The sequence below is a fragment of the Pogona vitticeps genome, chromosome 15, assembly GCF_051106095.1.
Source record: "Pogona vitticeps strain Pit_001003342236 chromosome 15, PviZW2.1, whole genome shotgun sequence".
NCBI classification, from domain to species: domain Eukaryota; kingdom Metazoa; phylum Chordata; class Lepidosauria; order Squamata; family Agamidae; genus Pogona; species Pogona vitticeps.
Window position 1 is genome coordinate 11,001,195 of NC_135797.1, and position 14,723 is coordinate 11,015,917.

The window sequence follows — 14,723 nt, forward strand, 5'->3', positions numbered from 1 at the left end:
TGCCTTGTGGGAAACTGGCAACCAAGACTTTTTCCCTAGGCTGATTTATTTTAAAAGGGTTCTTGAGGTGCTTCTCAGGTGCACGGCCACACAAGATAGTTCTGTGGCATGATTTTGAGTGGCTTTTTCCCTTCCAGGCAGTGTATTGGCAGGGAAGAGTGGAAGTTCCCGCACGCTAACCAAGGGAACATCAATTGCCTTTGTGTGTATCTAGTTGTTTGCCAAGACTGTTGGGCAGGCCCTTGGAGACTCGCTTTAAAGCTCCTTCCACCTGATGGGGAACCACTCCTTCTGCAGCGTCCAGTTCTGCCAGAGGTGAATTTTTAAAAGATGCTCTACAGCCGTGGTCCCCAACCTTGGGCCTCCAGATGTTCTTAGACTACAGCTCCCAGAAGCCTTCGCCGCCACCTCTGCTGGCCAGGATTTTTGGGAGTTGAAGTCCAAGAACATCTGGAGGCTGAAGGTTGGGGACCACTGCTCTACAGGACAAAATTAAGCCTACCTGGGTACTTTTATAGGAGAAGATGTGCATGTGCCACAGCTCTGGAGAAAGAGACCAGAGCATCTTCCCTTTTTCTCAGAATCGCTGCTGTCATTGTAAAAAAAGTAATCTGTTGGCTTTCTTGACCATGAAGATGTGTTCGAATTCAACGTCTGAGAAGCCAAACGGACAAGCAGGTGTGTTTAGCGGCTGTCAACTGGAGATCTTTCACCTCCCCTTCTGTTCCCATGGCTATTGAGAAAAGGGAATCGGTTGTGCCAGACTTTTTAGAAGCAGAACCCAATGGGCTAACTAAGAGGAGGGTTCTAGGAATCCTCTCAATTTTCAGATCTGTCCCACTGCCGAGGAGGGCCCAACCTATTGCCTTTCACACGTTCTAGCCTCCTGTCTTTCTACCAGAACTGCTCCATCACCCAGATTCTGTTTTGGACAGAAGGAACAAGCATAGGGTGAGCACACCCTTTGTTTTTTTTTTCCGGTCTGAATCGCGCTTCCGGACGTACAGTGCCGCTAGAAAAATAAGGTGTGTGTTCTTTGTGTTCAGCTTCCGTGCAGCAGGAGGATTTCTGACCGACTACCAAAATTTGGCAGCGTAGCACCAAATTTGGGGTGGGGGGGAGCAAAAATGCAGGGAGGGTATGTGCAGAGCATAATTTGCATGCTCTCCCCCCTCCCCCAATATAGAGGTCTAAGGATCTGTGTCAATCCCTTGACCCAGTTTTCTACTCTGTATATCTAAGAGGGAGAAGGGCGAAAAAACCTTATGAGCGCCTCTCCCTCCGCCCCTTACTCTGAAAAAAAAAATCTCATAGATCTGGGAAGAGATCAGCGGTGAAGCCAAAATAACATCAAACAAACCACTAAAAGCCTCTGAAGTTGGAACGATTTGTTGCTGTGCCGTGTCCCAGAAAACAAAGCACCCCCCTCCCAAAGTTTGTTATTTTCTAGATGGGTTCGGGGTTTGTTTTCTTGTTTCTGTATCTAAATGCTGTTATTGTGCATGGCCGAATGGAGCTGAAAGACGCTCGTTTCCCTTGACTCAAATACCCTGCAGAGCCTCTACCGAATCCTTGGTGTAATACTGGACGATGGAAACCTACTGTTTCAACTCAAGATAAGAGGGACCAGACACTGGTTCTGTGTCCGTTAGAAGTTCACCCTTAAGACTGTGAGACTACCTATTTTTTTCCAATACAGTGGTGCCTCACTTAACAATTACCTCATTAAACAATGAATCCACTTTACGATGAAGTTTTTGCAATCGCTATTGCAATCACAAAACGATGTCCCTATGGGGACTGATTTTTTGCTAGACGACAATTATAAAACAGCTGATCGGTGGCTCTAAAAATGGCTGCCCGCTGTGCAGAATGGCTCCCCGCTGTTTTTAGCACGGATTCCTCACTTTACAGGCACCAGAAAATGGCCGCCCTATGGAGGATCTTCGCAAAACGAGCAGAAATTTCGCCCATTGGAACGCATTGAACGGATTTCAATGGGTTTTTAAAATTCTGCTTGACAACAGTTTCGCTTAACAGCGATTTGAATGGAACAGATTATCGTCGTCAAGCAAGGCACCACTGTACTAGATTGTGTCAATCGGTGTTTGGTCTATCCAATTTGCTTTTGATAGATGTTTTGTTAAGCATTCGTTTGGGAGATGGCAAAACACGGCTGTAGGTATCAAATACTTAGCACTGAAAAATGAAAGATACTATAGCAGCCTTCCCATTGCTCCAAGAACCATGAGGGCCGGAATCTTTATTTTTACCTGTGGTAGAGCACACAGGCAACGTAAAATCATAGAATAATGGAGTTTGAAGGGGCCTGTAAGACCAGCTTAATGCAAGAATCCAAATCACAGCAGACCTGGCAGACGGCTGTCCAATTTTTGCTTGAATGCCTCCAGTGTCGGAACGCTCGGCATCTCCCGAGGTAATCAGTTCCATTGTTGTAGTGCGGTAACTGTTAAGAAGTTTTTCCTGATATTCAGCTTAAATCTTGACTTCCTGTAACCTGAGCCCATTTAACATGCTCTGAGCTCTGGAATGACTGAGAACAGATCCTGCCCCTCCTCTGTATGACAGCCTTTCAGGTATTTGAAGAGTGCTATCCTATCTCCCCTCGGTCTTCTTTTCTCCAGGCAAAACGTGCCCAGTTCTTTCCGTCTTTCCTCCGAGGGCTTGATTTCCAGGTGCCTAATCATCCTTGTTGATCTCCTCTGAACTGGTTCGAGTTTGTCTGTGTCCTTCTTAAAGTGAAGCATCCAGAACTGGACACAGGTCTAACTTGTGTCAAATAGAGGGGGACTAGTACTTCAGTTAGGAACGTGGTGGCGCTGAGGGTTAAACCACAGAAGCTTCTGTGCTGCAGGGTCAGAAGACCATCCGTCACAAGATCGAATCCACACAATGGAGTGAGCTCCCGTCGCTTGTCCCAGCTCCTGCCAACCTAGCCGTTCAAAAGCATGTAAAGATGCGAGTAGATAAATAGATACCACTATGGTGGGAAGGCAACGGTGGTCCATGTCTAGTCGTGCTGGCCACGTGATCACAGAAACAGTCTTCGGACAAACGCTGGCTCTACGATTTGGAGATGAGCACCGCCCCCTAGAGTTGGACACAACCGGACTCAATGTCAAGGGGAACCTTTACCTTAGTACTTCCCCAGATTTGGGGACTACCCCTCTGTTAATGCAGCCTAAAACAGCACTGGTCTTTTTTTTTTCTTTTTTTTTTGCAGCCACACTTCATGGGTGGCTCATTTCCAACATTCCCAAGAAGGTCCAAGGAAAAGTTCTTTTCCCCGAAGGTCTGGGGAGTTGCTGCTGGTCCGTGTAGAGCTGGTGAAGAGCAAGAGAGACTGGCGAGCCGACTCCGTGGCAGGCAGCTCCCGTTTTCTGCCATTTAAATTGTCTTGGGTTTGCAGACGGCTAGTAACGGACGGGCAGACCCCCAGGTCCCAAGTTGGCTCGTGACTTCCTGGTCCTTAAGAACCAATGACTGATCACGTGAAGCTCTTCCACCATGGCATCGAATGTGTATCTGAAGGGTTCCTCCTCTCCTTATTTTTAAATTTAATCCAACAAGAGAAGGTTGTTTCTTCATTTTGCTCCATGGTAGGAGTACATTTGGGTCAACATTCCCATACGAGATAACGACAGATGCCGTGAGTTGCACGCACAGGGCCGAACCACAGTTCCAGCTCTTAAGGAAGGATGCTACAGGAAGACGGGAGCTTTGACACCGCCAATCAGAGAAAATAAATGTTGTGGGGTGGAAACAGTGTTCTTGTTACAAGAGGAATAGTCCTCTGAACCACCCTGGCTGAACCACTTCAAACCAAAAAGGTTCCTTGGGAGGAGGGAATGCATATGCCAGAATCCCCAAGACATTGGGAACACTTCCCATCTGGCAAGGGTGACTTATCATCCGAAAATAAGAAGCTTTTCTGACATGCATTTGTATGTGATCATATGATCCCTCAGGTGAGGGAGAGGTTTAAATCAAAAACAAGCAGCGCCTCACTGCTTTACCTCCTCTTGGGGAGATGGCCTGCCGAGACTTCTTTATTCCTCCTAGATTTTTCCCCACTTCCCGTGTGAAAATGAGTTGGACCCTCCTTTCTCTCCTTGTCACTGAGGTTTCTGCTTGTTGTTGTTGTTTAGTCGTTTAGTCGTGTCCAACTCTTCGTGACCCCATGGACCAGAGCACGCCAGGCCCTCCTGTCTTCCACTGCCTCCCGGAGTTGGGTCAAAGTCATGTTGGTCGCTTCGATGACCCTGTCCATCTATCTCGTCCTCTGTCGTCCCCTTCTCCTCTTGCCTTCACTCTTTCCCAACATCAGGGTCTTTTCCGGGGAGTCTTCTCTTCTCATGAGATGGCCAAAGGACTGGAGCCTCCGCTTCAGGATCTGTCCTTCCAGTGAGCACTCAGGGTTGATTCCCTTAAGAATGGACAGGTTTGTTCTCCTTGCAGTCCAGGGGACTCTCAAGAGCCTCCTCCAGCACCACAATGCAAAAGCATCCATTCTTTGGCGGTCAGCTTTCTTTATAGCCCAGCTCTCACTACCATTCATCACTAAGGAAAAACCATAGCTTTGACTATGCAGACCTTTGTTGGCAAGGTGATGTCTCTGCTTTTTAAGATGCTGTCGAGGTTTGTCATGGCTTTCCTCCCAAGAAGCAGGCGTCTTTTAATTTCGTGGCTGCTGTCTGCATCTGCAGTGATCATGGAGCCCAAGAAAGTAAAATCTGTCACTGCCTCCCTATCTTCCCCTTCTATTTGCCAGGAGGTGATGGGACCAGTGGCCATGATCTTAGTTTTTTTGATCTTGAGCTTCAGACCATTTTTTTACGATTTCCTCTTTCTTCACCCTCATTAAGAGAGTCTTTGCAGAGAACAAGGGTTTCTCTCTTTCTTTCTTTAGCAAGGAAAGTGCATGAAAAGAGGCCACTCAATTTTTAAAAGATGCAAGCAAACCATCCAGTGCTTCTGGTTTTCAACAGAGACTGGCAAGCAAAAAAACAAAGCTCTTGCTGTGTCTCAGCGAGGGAGGGAGGGAAATGCAAGGAAGAGACCAGTGGCCAACTTAAATAGCCGCTCTTGATCTCAGGCAGCATCTCCTTTTCATATTACTGTCGCCGACACCCCTTGTCACATCCAGGCACACACCGTTCCACCAGGATGTTCACCAAAACCCACCTTTCTAATGCCGAGGCAGAGAAGGCTAGACACTCTACCTGCCTCCCATTCTCCCTTCTCTGCCGCTCCTTCCCTGTCTCTGTTTTATGCCTGCAGCTATATCAGTTCCGGCTGTGATCTCCTCGGATCTTAGCTCTTGGTGGCTACAGTACTAGGATTAGCAAGATGAGGTGACGGGAGGAGAGGGGAGACACCCTGGATCAGAAGCTGCTGTTCCCACCAGTTATGCAGTAGCTGCCCCATCACACATGAGGCTGGAGAAAACACATACAAACACACAAATAATAGTCCAGCTTCCATCAGAGCGGAGATGATGTTTCATTGGTGCTGAGCCTGTAGCTTGCAGAAGGCTGCCTGCCTCAGAGAGGTGTCTTGGCAGATATTACTGAGAGGCAAGAAAGGAGTGGCCACTTTGAGGAGAAGCAAACTCGATGAAAGCTGTGCAATGTCTTTTTTTTTTCCTTCAAAAAAAATCTCCTGTATTGCCTGGAATTTCGCATTTAAAACAAACAGGGGAGTTGGTGAGTTTGATTCCACTTTTGGGACGTGCGCAGACGCTTTGGCTTCTCGGAAAACAAAGTGCATCGCCATCAGGCATGACGACAGCCACAAACACAGAGATTTGTTTAAAGTGTGTAATGTGTCAATTGAGGCAAACAGAGGCGTATTCAGAAATAAACTATAATAGAGGGGTTCTGGACACGGCGCTTGAAGAAGGATGCTGGCACACTGGAGCAAGTTCGGAGGAGGCCAACAAGGAGGATGAAGGGACTGGAAACCAAGCCCTCGGAGGAAAGACGGAAAGAGCAGGGCAGGTTTAGCCTTGAGAAAAGAAGACAGAGGGGAGATAGGAGCACCCTTTTCAAAGACTTTAAAAGGTGGTCCTACAGAAGAGAGTCAGGATCTTGATTATTCCAGAGTGCAGGACACATAAGAATGGGCTCAAACTAGAGAAAGCCAGATTTGGTTGCATATCAGGAAAAAAAATGTTAGAGCAGTACGACAATGGAATGAATGACCTTGGGAGTTGGTGAGTTTTCCGACGCTGGAAAATTTAGAGAACCGTCTGTCAGATCTGCTTTGATCTGAATTCCTCCCTTGATCAGAGGGTTAGACTCCATGGCCTTGAAGGCACCTTCCGACTCCATTATTCGGTGATCCCATGATTCTGTGAAATACAGTATGTCCTCACCATAGTAGGGAAGGCTGGCGGTTGTGGATGAAGAAGCTCAACTTTCTTAGTCTTCTGTATCTGTAAAGCAGACTTAGACATCATTTGGACTAGAGAGCGGGTCTCTGCAAGGTAGGATCCATGACTACACCCCTTGCTCCTCCCCCATACGGGGGTCCGTACTAGGCTCTGTGCCCCTTGCCAAGCCATGTTCTTTTAAAGAGCAGCTTGAATACTGCTCATGGAATTACAACTTGAGGAGCAGAAAATATAGTCATGCACGCTACTTGATGCATTCCAAAATTTGCAGGTCACTCTACAATCCAAGGGTAGATGATGCGAGATGATAAGGCTGCTTCCCAATTAAGTTCTGACACAGCCAAAAGAAATGGGGCCTTTTCTTTTGCTTCTCTGACCCGTTCTCAGGACCATCTCTTTCCTGGGTTTTATCCCTTGTTTTAAAACTCCACCCAGGAACGACAAGAGAAGAGCTTTGCATCAAAGAGGGAGCACATACTTCGCTACGCGCATGGATTGCAGGGATGGGAGAAGCGGCCTTCTGCTGTGCCAGCCTAGCTTTCTTCTCTCCTTCGGCAGGGCGCAACACAACGCTTGGCGTACCAAATGTGGCAGGGGCTAAGGCTCGTGGGCTAGTAGCCGGGGCGTCACTGGGGCTGGTGATACAGCGCTGGGATTCAGTCTAGAGATCTAGTGAGCTGTCCAGGGTGCTGAACCCATTGAGGGGCTGCTAGGGGCAGCGTTCCCCAACTCACTTGGCCCTTCTCAGGTTGGCCGTTCCAACATGGAGGCCAGTGATGGCTAGTCAGGCCAGGAGCCCCCTGGCACGCTGCCTTGCCCTCGGGGCATGTGAAGTTCAACCAGAACCCCCGCCTGGGCTCTGGGACCTCATCATCCTCTCTGTAGGCCCCTTCAAGCCTCCTCCTGGTTGCCCCACCAAGCAACCTCTTCCTCCTCCAGACCCGATGGGTCCCCTGTTGCAAGTACCTGCCCATCGATGCCCTCTTCGCCAGCCATCCCCACTTCCTCTAAGGCCTCCCTGAGAGCCCCCAGCTGGAGGGGAACTCTCTTCTCCTCACCCCTTTGTGGGTGCTTCTCTTCAACGGTGGTCTCCTCCTACACCACCCTAGCCATCCCTCACTTGGCTTGGATCCCGCACTTGCTGGTTCCAGGGGTCTTGGCTCTGGACCCTCTCACAGCCCCCCCCCCTGCAAGTCGTGGTTCAGCAGTAGTGTTTGGAGACCCATCTGCTGATTAGCCATGAGACTCTGGGGGAAAGTGTGTGTTGGGGAGGTGCTGCCTGTTAGGGACGGGTAGCACCAGCCTTAGGCAAAAGTGCCTCTGAGGACATACAAAGGGTCTCTTCCCCCCCCCCATACACACACACACACCTGCTGAAGAGTTCTTCCTGTGCTTATGAGCAGAGATCCCACTGGCTGGGAGATTTGCAGAGTTGTGCCCACTCTCTGCTGGAGAGGCGCTCTCTGGCTATCCACGGCACACACACACACCCCTTTCCGCACCCGAAAGAAGCCCTCACAAGTTAGCCCCCTTGGCTAGCTGGTCGGTCCAGTGCATCTGGATCTCCCCACCATCCGTCCTTCTATAAAATCAGGGGCCTGCCCTGGGAGATGCCATCGTGCCTTGAGCCTCGGCGGGCGGCTGCCCCGTTTCCTCTGCCCCAGGGCTCCCCTCGGCTGTGGCCGCAGGCAGGCAGACAACGCCGTATAGACCGTCTGTGCCTCCCATGGGTGGTGGGGGCGCAGCATCTCTGTCCCTCTCTCTCTCCCCATCCCTCTCTCTCTCTCTCTCTCTCCCCGCCTGCTAGCTGCGCATTGCCTTCCCGGCGCTGCTCTTTCCGGCCGGCCTCTGCAGCGGCTGAGCACGCCTCTGCAGTGCCTTTCCCAGAGCCCGACCGCCTACCCCTGGCGTAGGTTGGGCTTTGCCGTCTGCATGAAAGAGAGGCTTCTAAAAATGCAGGAAGAATAAACAGGAAGGAATCGTTTCCTCTTCCCCTCTCACTCCAGACATTCAACGGGGTGTGTGTGTGTGTGTGTGTGTCATTCAATGAAAGTAGGGGGTCTGCAGAGTGCTCCTTCTGCCTTAAGGAGTATCCCCCGTTGCTCCTCCTCGGAAGGTCTCTCACCCTCCGTTCTCCCGTCGAAAGGCCTCTGACACCAACATTGCTGGGGAAGGACACCGTCTTCTGATACGATGGCAGGGAGGTTCCCTGTCAATCCAGGTCATGGAGTCCACCTCTGGTTTTTCAGTGTGTTGATGGGCGGCAGTAGCTGTCCAGGACACTGATAGGAGTCTTCTCCCCACCCCGAATTTGGCAGGGCTAAGGGTTGGACATTTTCTGTGCACGGCGGTGCAACTCCACCCCTGCGGTAGGGTCCTTAAAGATGTGCCTCTTCAAGATTCTGAATCATGGACTGGCGTTCTTGAGGGAAAAAGGAAGCCGCTTTATCGTAGAATCACAGGACAATGGAGTTGGCCGGCTGTCGAGGCCAGCCTCCTCCTGCTCAAGGCAGGAATCCAAATCATAGCAGGTCCAATTTTTTTCTCTCGAAGGCCTCTAGGTTTGGGGTGCTCCCCTCCCCTCAAGGTCATGGGTTCCGTTCCTGTACCACTCTAACAGTTAGGAAGTTTTCCCCTGATATTTGACCAAAATCTGATTTCCTGTCGCTTGAGCCCATTCTTACGAAGCCCTGCGCTCTGGGACGATCGAGAACTGATCCTGTCCCTCTATATCCCATAAACCAAGATATAAGCAGCTTTTTTGTGCAGTATTTAAGAGTTGCAAATGTACTTCTACTGCAGGGTCACACCATACATTTCAGAAAGCCAAACCAGACTTGAAATTACCTGTTTCTGAGGTCACCGGATAGCTCAGTGGTTTAGGCCTCCAGATGAGGAGACAGAGAGGGTGGGAGTTCAATTCCCTACTGTGTCTCCAGGGAGAAGAGCCAGCCTGGATGGCTTTGGGCAAGCTGCACACTCCAGAGATGCCCCCCCCCCCAAGAAGAAGGGGCAAGAAACCACTTCTGAGTACTCTCTACCTAGGAAACCTTGCAAAGGGTTCCCCTGTGAGTCAGAATTTACTTGACAGCACACAATCATTATAATACTCTTAGAACTGCAGAGCTGGACGGGACCCTTTAGACCTCATCAAGTCCAGTCTTCATCAAGGAGGACCAGTGAGGAATCAAAGTCCTGACCTCTGGCTCCACAGCCATATACCTCAACCACTGAGCTATGCATTGCAATGTGGATTGGTAACTCAACATTGTGTACATTGGCCAGCAGGAAATCCAGGACCTTCTGCATGGAAAGGTGGTTCTAGACCGTTGCTCTAGTATACGGCATGATTGAGCTGCCCATATATAAAGCAGCTTTCTCATACATGTGGGGGACGTGGTGGCGCTGCGGGCTAAACCGCAGAAGCCTGTGCTGCAGGGTCAGAAGACCAAGCAGTCGTAAGATCGAATCCACGCGACGGAGGGAGCACCCGTCGCTTGTCCCAGCTCCCGCCAACCTAGCAGTTCGAAAGCATGCAAGTGCGAGTAGATAAATAGGGACCACCTCAGTGGGAAGGTAACAGCGTTCCGTGTCTAAGTCGCACTGGCCATGTGACCACGGAAGATTGTCTTCGGACAAAATGCTGGCTTTACGGCTTAGAAATGGGGATGAACACGACTGGACAAAAATTGTCAAGGGGAACCTTTACCTTTACCTTCTCATACATGTACAACCTGCAGAATATGTAGTAGAAGATGTTGAAATGACCAGGGCTTTTGGTGTGTGTGTGTGTGTGTGTGTGTGTGTGTGTGTTTATGCTTCACACATCTTCCTATTGATGTGTGAAGCCAGTCCTTTCCCTGAAACCTGGACTGCGTATTAAGTGTTCCTCCAAACTTGGCCCTTCCCATTTAGAAAAGAAAGTCCCGTGAAACTCACGGACACAGGATGGCCTGCGACAGAGTTTGGAGATCAGAATGTGTTCTGATGGAGCAAAAGGATCAAGAGGTTGCTTTGGCACACCCGCACAAACACCCTGCAAAAGAATAGGGGGGGGATGCAGGGTCTCCCATTCACGCCTGTTTTAATAGGGCCGTATATCTTAAACAGCTCGATCAGCAGATTGAGCTGTGGAAGCTTAATTCAGCATACTGAGCATGCTAATTAATTGGGAAGGACATTTTTTTTAAAAAAATCTATTGGCAGTTTTCCAGCTGGAAAACAGCTCATTTCTGTACACATTGTACATTAATTCCCACCGAAGCCTGCATTTAGCATGGGCACAATTTGGGGGAAAGACATGTCACTGTCTACCTACTTTCATGAGCATTACATACCTTGGGGGCTACTTGTATTCTGCAGTGGCATTCGTGCCTGCTGCTCAGGAGAAGAGACAAGCAAATAATGGGCAGAGTCTACATTTTCCTAGAATCCCCCGGCCAGCACAACCATTGGCTCAGGATTATGGGAGTTGTGATCCAGGGGTCGTGCTTTGCAGAAAGGTCTAGGTTTTGGGGGTTGAGGGGGTGGGTGTTTTTAATGAACTTTTTCCCCTGCTCTGGTTCTGGGTCAGCACAACTCTGCAACCGAAAAGATGTATACATTTATTATTATTATCTCTCACCCTTTTTTCAGCAGTCTCTCTTGGCCTGGTGTGTGGAGATTTTGGTAATACAGTGGTGCCCCGCTTGACGATTACCTCATTAGATGAGGAAATCACTTGATGATGAAGTTTTTGCGATCGCAAAATGATGTTTTAAATGGGAAAAATCGCTTCACGATAATCGGTTCACTGCTTCGGGAACCAGTATTTCGCTTTAAGACGATCAGAAAACAGCTGATCGTCGGGTTTCAAAATGGCCCCACGTTGTTTTTTAAAATGGCTCCCCGCTGTGCTTAGGATGGATTCCTCGCATTACAGGCACCAGAAAATGGCTGCCCTATGGAGGATCTTCACTGGACGCTGAGGTATTTTGCCTGTTGGAATGCATTGAGCGGTTTTCAATGCGTTTCAATGGGCTTTTTCATTTCGCTTGATGAGGATTTCACTTAATAGCGATTTGAACGGAATGAATTATCCTCGTCAAGCGAGGCACCACTGTACATTTAATTAGTTCAGAGGCAGGTGGCTGGTCAGTCAGGGAAGGGAACAGTTTAAGCGAGATCACAACACTTACTCTGTGACCCCATGGCTTCTCCTCACCTGGGGAACCAATCATCCTTAGGGGCTCCACTAAGAGGAATCTGTTCCTTTCCAGGTCTTGCCCCAGAGCTTGCTGCCCTTCATGCCATCAGTTTAGCAGTTCAGGAGTGAACAGATGAGATAAAGCCAGCAGTACCTTTGAAAATGGGCAGAGTGACCAAAGAGGGTCACCCTTGAGGGCCCTGTAGGCAAGTGCTTGCCAGATACGGCCAGCTCTCCTTAACATGGAAGGAGGGGGGAAACGACAGAAGTCGGAACGAGGCTGCAGAAATCAGTCCCTTTTTGCATTTTCATGTAAACGTCCCTCGTTTTTTGCTGTTTCAGACCAATAGGCAAACCAAAAAAATATGCTGCTATCCTGTAAAACCCACACATCTTTCGATGCCACTGTGAAGTTCCCGAGTCAAAAATGGGCCCTAAAAAATGCATACATTTGTAGAAAAGAATGCTGGAAAATCAAGAAAATTTGGGGGGGGGGTGTATATTAAGCCAGATTATATGCAAAAATGCAGAGAACTGGGACGACAGAACAGCACAGAAAACAAGGACACATTTTCCTGGGACATACACACACACACACAAACACACACACATCAGTGCCTGGCAGTAAAACCTCAGAGCGCAGAGCAAGTTGATTGTCTGCAAAGTGTGAATCCAGCCCTTCAGCATCTCTTCCCCCCCCACCCCACGGACCCCTCCCTAGAGAATCCGTCAGCCCTTTCTTTCGCTGCCCGATAATATACACACAACCACCAACACACACCCCTCTTTGATGGTGGCTGGCTGACGCCGCCTCCTCTCCCCGCTGCATGATCAAAAGCAGCGTCTGTTCCTTTGTGAGAGGTTGCCAAATGCTCCCAAACAATGTTCAGGAATAGAGGGAGGGAGGAGGCAGGCGGGGCGGAGAAGCCTGAGAGGACCAGATAGAATCCACTCTTTTTATTTAAAAAAAAAAATGTGGCTAGGTTTTAATTAATGGGGGAGGAGGAGGGTGGGAGGTGGCTGCCAGGACAGAACATAATTCAGAACCACGAGAAAGGACGGAACCGCTTTCCCTTTTTCTCCAAGTGTCTCAGATGGAAGCAAAAGCACCTCTCCCAGTGAAAGGACGTCATATATGAATCCAGCCACATTATTTTCCATAGCTGATGATGCAAATATATATATACAGTGGTGCCTCGCTTAATGATTGCCCTGCATTACGATGAATCTGCTTTACGACAATTTTTGTGATCGCAAAATGATGGTCTAAATGGGGGAATTTCGCTTTGTGATGATCGGTTCTCTGCTTCGGGAACCAATTCTTCACAAAACGATGTTTTTCAAACAGCTGATCGGCGGTTTCAAAATGGCCACCGGGTAATTAAAATGGCTCCCCGCTGTGTTTAGGGACGGATTCCTCGCTATACAGGCAGCAAAAATGGCCGCCGTATGGAGGTTCTTCGCTGGACGGTGAGTTTTTAACCTCATTGGAATGCATTGAACGGGTTTCAGTGCATTTCAATGGGGTTTTTATTTTCGCTTTTCGATGTTTTTGCTTAACAGCGATTTTCCTGGAATGGATTATCGTCGTTAAGCGAGGCACCACTGTATATATAATTCCCACAAAGAGAATCCCATCCTTTGTAATCAAAAAACGAAGTAGGAACAAAGCTGGTGACTCGTTTGCCACCCTTTCCTGACACTTAAGCTTCGCCTACTGTCTCGCTGGCCTAAGGGTAGGGCTGGCCCCTGGTCTTTCCAGCCTTTTATCTGCCACGTGGCGCTTTCCTGTGAGACTGGGGGGGGGGGGTTGGATGGTGTTTTAACAGAGACCTATAAAGAAATTCCTTACAAATGGTGAGTTGATAGTAACTAATTGTTTGTTTTTGGTACCCAGACCGAAATAAATCCAATGGGACAGTATATCCAGTTGGAACTTTGAGGAAGTTAACGGGCAAGGCATGCCTCTTGTGCAGTGGAACTGGAACTATTTTAGTTATGCTTAGTTTAGGATGCATTAATAGAATTCCACGAGGCACTAGGTTCCCCTTGACAATTTGTCCAGCCGTGTCCGACTCTAAGGGGCGGTGCTCATCTCTGTTTCCAACCCATAGAGCTAGCGTTTTTGTCTGAAGACAATCTTCCATGGTCACGTGGCCAGCACAACTAGACACGGAACGCCGTTAGGCCTTGTCTTGAGGACTGTGTCCAGTTCTGGACACCACACTTGAAGAAGGATGCTGACACACTGGGGCAAGTTCAGAGGAGGGCGACAAGGATGATCGGGGGGCTGGAAACCAAGCCCTAGGAGGAAACACGGAAATAATTGGGCATGTTTAGCCTTGAGAAAAGAAGACTGAGGGGAGATATTATAACATCTTTCAAATACTTGAAAGGCTGTCATACAGAGGAGAAGCAGGATCTGTTCTCAGTTATCTAAAAGTGTAGGACACATAATAATGGGCTCAAGCTACAAAAAAAAGGCAGATTTAGGTTGCATATGAGGAAAAACCTCGTAACTGTTAGAGCAGTACAGCAATGGAACCCATGATTTCGGGAGGTGGGGAGCACTCCAACGCTGGAGGCCTTCAAGAGAAAAGTGGACCACCCTCTGCCAGATCTGCTTTGATTTGGATTCCTGCACTAACCAGGGGGTTAGACTTGATGGCCTTAAGAGGCCCCTTCCAACTCCATGATTCTGTGTTGATAATTGAGAGAGCGCAGCCTCCTTAATAGGGAGAAGGAGATGTGATACCACGTTCATACTGCAAAAGCTCCTCAAGACAGTTTACAAAATAATATTTTTGAACTAGAAAATGTAGGAGATAGTGGGACGTTAAGGTTTCTTCTTCTCCATACAGTGGAGGCAGACTTCCATGGGGGAGCTGCTCCTCCACTTTCTCCAATGCGGGGAGCCTTGAGTACAGTGGTGCCCCGCAAGACGATGTTAATCCTTCCATTGAAATCGCTGTCTTGTGAAAACATCGTCTTGCAAAATGGGATCCCCCATTGGAATGCATTGAAATCCGTTTAATGCGTTCCAATGGGGACAAATCGTCGTTTTGTGAAAATTGCCCATAGGAAAGCCATTTTGCGAAGCGCCGATCAGCTGTTAAAATTGCT

The 14,723-nt window shown here is 48.8% G+C and overlaps 1 protein-coding gene across 37 annotated transcripts in view; it reads left to right on the forward strand.

The window, feature by feature from the left end:
* NRXN2 (neurexin 2) overlaps window positions 1-14,723 on the forward strand; it is a 559,504-nt gene that overhangs the window by 515,455 nt on the left and 29,326 nt on the right. The window lies entirely within an intron of this gene.